Source organism: Herpailurus yagouaroundi, unplaced genomic scaffold, assembly GCF_014898765.1.
Source record: "Herpailurus yagouaroundi ecotype Mexico unplaced genomic scaffold, PumYag 186, whole genome shotgun sequence".
NCBI lineage: Eukaryota > Metazoa > Chordata > Mammalia > Carnivora > Felidae > Herpailurus > Herpailurus yagouaroundi.
The window spans coordinates 9,726,080-9,732,079 of record NW_024412417.1 but is presented as its reverse complement, the minus strand read 5'-3'; the positions used below and the strand labels follow the sequence as shown (position 1 = coordinate 9,732,079).

Genomic DNA, 6,000 nt, shown 5'->3' with positions numbered 1-6,000 from the left:
CCGCAGGGGCCCGGGGCGAGGCGGGCGCGCAGGCCTGGGGGAAGCACCCGCGTGCGCCCGAGCTCTGCGGCTCGGCGGTCTGCGGTCGGCGTGTCTGCGCCTCGGGGCGGCGGGGTCGTGCAGAGCCCCGGGGAAAGCGCGCCCCGCTCACCTGCAGCCGCTGCCGCCTCGGACGCCTGGGCAGCGAGACGGGCGCAGCCCCCCGGGTCTTCGGCGTCGGCCCCCTCGCCGCTCGGAGAGGCGCGGTTCTCCTCGGGGGTCGCTCGTGGGAGCCGCGGAAGAAGCCGGAGCCGCGGCCGCTGTCTCCTCCTTCGCCGCTTGCTCCAAGTCCCATTCCAGAGCGCTCCCCTCGCTCGCTGGCTGCCTGCGAGGCTCGGGGCCAGCGCGGGAGGGCGGCGGGAGGCGGCGCCGCGGCGAGGGTGGGGAGCGGGCCGGGCGGAAGGAGGGGTGTCGTCTTTGGGGATGGGGAAGGCGCGGACAGGGAGCGGCCGCGAGCGCGGCCCCACCCTGCAGGCAGCCCCGGCGCTGGGCACCCTGGCCGGACGCCCTGCTCGCTGCCACCCGGCTCCGCTCGGTGCCTCCGCAAGCCCAGATGGGATTCGGACTCCAGGGGTCTGGACCGCACCCTTTGAAGGGGCTTGGCGGGGTGGGGTTGGGGGAGAGCATCTCCCGAGGGAAGGCAGGCATGGCAAGGGGACCGTATCCTGAACTTGGGGTCATGATCTCCAAGAGGCGTCCACCGATGACGGCGATGAAGAAAAGATGGTGAGAATTGGGATAATTGGTGACAAGTGCCAGGACCTGTCTTGGCAGTGCCCGGAACACCCCACCAGTGCCAGTTCATATTAACAGAGCGTCCACTGGCCAGGGGCCAAACCAGGCCCGGGGGGTGGAGAAGGCAGTAAGGACGCCAGGACAGAGAGGAACAAAGATCCTACCCTGGAGGAGCAGAGAGAGTCTAGTTCAAACAAGACTTTTGCAATTATGGGCGAAGACGTTTGCAACTTTGTGAAGTGGGAGAACATGACCTTCCAGGTCCCTGCAGAACTTTGGAGGTTCTGGATTGGTCAGTGGCAGGGAAAGGGCCTGGTATGCCACTCCACAGGCTACATGCCCACCAGCAGGGGTGAGTGGAAGTGCCCACCAGCACATCTCCTAATAATGGATCCAAAATTCTATCCCCAAACCACTAACCCAACACACCCAGGTCAGGTTTTAACAAGCTGTGGAGCAGAGGCAGCAGAACTAATGAGTTTCAAAACCTTTGGAGGTGCCAGAGTCTGATAATTTAAGTGATCTTGGCTGCCTTTACTCCTAAACCATCACTCCTATTTTATGATAGAGTTGGTTTCCAGAATATTAATGAACACCATGTACAAAATCAATTCCTTCAAAAAGCTCCAGGAGTGGGAAGTAAAAATTCCAGTCATAAAGCAAGGGGTTAACATATTCAAGCTATCAGGCAACTCCGTGGTGCCATAATGCAGAGAAAGAATCCCTATCCTGCACCTTAGGCCCACTGGGCACTCCTGGATGCCTGCACAGATAAGAAATCGTTTCTTTGTATGTCTTTGGGAGGAGGTAGGTAGAGGTCAGAAAGAGAGGAAAGTCTTCAGGAAATGTTTGGTCTCTTAAGTCTTGGATCCCACAGAAGAAAATTCTTCCTGAGTCTGGGCCAGTGAAAATCCCCTAGGAGCTGGGGAAGTTGAGTTGCAGTTTATGGAAAATTGCATTTAAAATGTGTTGCCTTATTCCAAGACACCAGTATGATCCAGTAATTTACCAAGAAAACAACAGCAATTCCAAAATCCCTCCAAATTTTAAGGGATTATAACTAAGTAACTGATTCCAGGGACTCTGGTATATGCCAACTCAAATGGGTGTTTTCTCCAGGGAGTTCTATCAGAATTCTTCCACATAGGAAATCTCTGTATGAAGCACTCCTGGGGCCAAGTCAAACAGGCCAATGAGTTGTTCTACCTTGTGGAATGATCTTCAGGTCTGCCAGAAAAAATGAAGCAAAAGCGAGCTCAACATCCTGAAATATCAAGTCAGAAAAAAAACAATGCCTTTATTTCCCAGCTACCTTGGAGGTGAATGCAAGTTGATAACAATAGAGGCTTTGGGGGAAAGCCCAAATTTGCCTTTTCTGACAGAGGCCTTGCTACCAGCTTAGTGTACAGAGAATCTTATTCAGAAGTGTGAGGTTAAGATTTTCAGTTCTCACACGGCAGTCGTACAAGTGGACAGAATGAGGGCATATAGTATCTGAAAGTTCAAGAGCCAGTGGGAATCGGGGCGCCTGGGTGGCTCAGTTGGTTAAGAGTCTGACTTTGGTGGTCTGTGGGTTCGTACCCCGCGTTGGGCTCTGTACTGGCAGCTCAGAGCCTGGAGCCTGCTTCAAATTCTGTCTTCCTCTCTCTGCACTTCCCCCACTCATGCTCTGTTTCTTTCTGCCTCTTAAAAACGAATACATGTTAAAAAAAATTTTTTTAAAGAGTTAGTTGTATGGATAACTTTAAACTCCTTATACCTGGAAGCTATATCAGGTTCAAATCACTTCTCTCTGCACATGTGGTCTATTGTGGAGTAAGGATTGAGGTGGGGAAGGGCGTTGTTTGACCCAGACCTCACGATCATGACTAACCTCACATATAGACTTTTGACATATGAATTCATTTGTTCCTTGTAAACATTAAAACTTACTGTTTCGTTTTGTTTTGCTTCCTAGAGGGCAGACTGAAATGGGACTATTAAATGGGAGGGGACCAGAAACCAAAGAGCAGACAGGTTGGTTCACAGACCCATAGCCTAAAATTAATCTTGTACCGAATGGGTGAGGAGAAATGTAAAACTGCAGTGTTACCTCACTTACACTGTGTCTCTCAAGGTGGTTGATGACGTTTGAGTCCCATGTAAACTGTTGGAGCTCCCCATTCTCTCATCAAGGAGAAGGGCAGGATGTCTCATCTGGGAGAGGAGACATTGCCTCTTTGGGCCAGCTGCCAATTGGTTGGGATGGGGGGTTAAAAGGAGAGCATTGCGAGGCAGGGGCTGGGTTTGAACTCCAGCCCAGGGCAGTGCTTCCTTCTGGATGCCCCGTCAACACGGACAACCAGTTCCATGTCCAGAGGATCCTCCTTGAGGACAGGCTGGCTGAAGGTACTGTTGTCCCAGGTGAAATGATTTCTAAAAAGACATACTATCCCACCTTGGAAAAATAAGATGACACTGAAAAGGAAAAAAAAAAAAAAAACTATAGCAAGTCAAAATTTTATTTAAGAAAACAACACACATTTCAAAGAGGACTCAAATGTTTTCATGTGATCTTGAACTTGAACCTGGAATTCTGCTTGTTTCCTGATATTGCCCTATGCCATGCAGGGGAAGGGACTGGGCTTCTATGGCTTTAACCAGAGCCTTGTAATGTCTGTGAAATCGGGTTGATGAGGCTACCTATCAAAAATGAGATTATAGCATGGAGTGAGGAGTTTTAATGGCTAGGCAAGAGTGAGTTGAAATCCGACTTGTTTTCTTGGATATTGGCAAGGCTAAAACACTGGAGACTAGTCTCCCCTTTTGAGTGGAGGATGGACCCCTAGGCGTGAAAGCATCACTCAGCAACACAGACTGCTGCCTCTTTCATGCCTAAACCTAGGAATTGGCACAAAGTGGTCTGCTGTTAGAAGCCAACAGCCTCATCCCTGTGACACTCAACTACCTACCTTCTGTCAATGCCATGAATAAGTCTATGTCTACACTGGCCGCCCGGTGTTGAATCAGATTACAAGATACTTGAGCAATGGCTGTGTGTATCTATCCTACAAAACCCTCCAGGATGCTGGCAGGGCTCAAAAATGGCGACTCAAGAGTGACAAATACAACAAAAATATCAGAAATCAGGACTTTTCCATGTTCTCTCTTGCTGAAGAAAATAACTGGGGCACGGTTAGAACTGGGGTTCAACAGGAGGGGAAACACTACAGACAGTCCAGTGGAAAGAATAAGGCAACAGACACACTGCCTAGAGCCACAATAAATCATATGATGGAGAAAAATAAGAGGCAATGCAGTACAGAGAACAATTTTGTTGGGAGAGCAGTCTCTGAAAAGAAGCAACGGGAAATGTCTCGATGCATTTAAAATGAGAACTGACAAAGCAATTCCCAAGCACAGAAAGCTCCAGAACATTACTGGCTGCATGTTGTACTACATGTGAACAAAAAGAAGTTCAGAAGAGGATGCAATAACCAAAGTTTTAAAGAGTTGAAAATGTCTTTAATTTTAGACATTTTAGAGCAAAATGTCTAAGACCGCTCAGCGTCCCTGGCCAGGCCGAATGAAACAGCACTGACCAGCACTGTTTCACCTTCAGCTCCAGCCTACGCTTGGGGGCAGAACAGTAGGTCAGAACCATTTCTGAAAATCAATGACAGGCATACATCAGAAATATGTGGGTTTGATTCCAGATCACCCCAATAAAGCAAGTATCACAATAAAGTGAGTCAAGTGAATGTTTTGGTTTCCCAGTGCATGTAAAAAATTACGTTCACACTATACCAGAGTCTATTAAGTGTGCAAAGCACTATGTCTAAAAAATGTACATGCCTTAACTTAAAAAGATTTTATTACTAAAAACTGCTAACATCATCTGAACTTTCAGTGAGTTGTAATCACTGACCACAGGACTCCAAAAGCACGAATGACACAGGAAACATAGATAAATTGGAATTCATAGAAATCAAAAGCTTTTGTGCTTCAACGGACACCATCAAGAAAAGACAACCCACTGAATGGAGAAAACCTTTCACAAATCATCGACTGATAAGAGATTTGTACCTAGAATATGTAAAGAATTCTTACAATTAATAATAAAAATGCAGCCCAGTTAATAAATGATCAAAGTTTCTGAATAAACATTTCTGCAAAGAAGATATTCAAATGGTCAATATGCAAGTGAGGAGATGCTCAACATAGTCTGCCATTAGAGAAATGCAAACCAAAGCCACAAGACATCACTTCGCACCCACTAGAATGACTGCAATAAAAAAGACTGGCCAGTGGTTGGACCAAAACCTGCGGGCCAGCACCCGCCCCTGCACCCACCCCGTTCCCATGGCCCTGCCATGAAACAATGGGAGAGATGGTTCCTGGCAGGCGACCGCTCCCAGGGCACTGCACAGACAGCAGACTGAAACACACCCCATTCTTCCTGTGAAAAAGGCCTATTTACTTGCCCTGGAACTGCTCCAAGGGACAGGCTTCAGGTTTACTACACATCCAGAGGCTATGGAAGTGCTCTCAAGCAATGTGGGCTTGGGGGATGCCATATATGCACTCTCCCTTGGCCTCACTACGGCTTGGTAGTACCATCCAGCAAACAGCTTATACACTTGTCTGGAACCCCAGTTTTTGCAATGTCACCAAGAGGGCGCCTCCAGATCACCTGGTCTGGAGGCCAGTAGGATTTACAGTTGTGGTCTTGTAAGTCTGTATATATTTGCATACCTTAAAAGCTGCTGCCTGAGGGACCAGCTCCCAATCAACCTGAAACTAGGTGCTGACGGAGGTCCCTCCCTCGGAAACACACAGGTCTTGGCATTTGCTCACCAACTGGGACCCATCAGAACAAATCAGGCTGCTTAGACAATCACAAAGGTTCAAGAGACCACCAAAAACGAGGGCAAGTTTCAACAATAAGTTTCATCTACACAAGACCACTCCTTCAAGATAGAGAGGTGGCCGGTTCATCTAATACACAAAAACGAACACAAGAGTCAAGCACAATGAGGAAACAGGAATGTGTTCCAAACGTAATAAGAACAAGATACAACTTCAGGAAGAAACCTTAACGAAACAGAAATAAGTAATTTACCTGATTCAAAGAGTTCAAAGTAATGGTCATAAACATGCTCACCAAGCCTGGGAGAAGGCTGGATGAACACAGTGAGAACTTCAGCAAAGAGAAAATATAAGAAAGTACCAAACCAAAGTCATACA

The 6,000-nt window shown here is 48.0% G+C and overlaps 1 protein-coding gene across 5 annotated transcripts in view; it reads right to left on the bottom strand.

Moving 5' to 3' along the window:
- MATN2 (matrilin 2) overlaps window positions 1–259 on the bottom strand; it is a 130,540-nt gene extending 130,281 nt beyond the window's left edge. For all 5 annotated transcript variants that reach the window (XM_040494072.1, XM_040494074.1, XM_040494073.1 and 2 more), the window contains exon 1: window positions 152–259. The gene's annotated coding sequence lies outside the window, so the exon portion shown is untranslated. The remainder of the gene's footprint in view (window positions 1–151) is intronic.
- Between the last annotated feature and the right edge of the window lie 5,741 nt (window positions 260–6,000).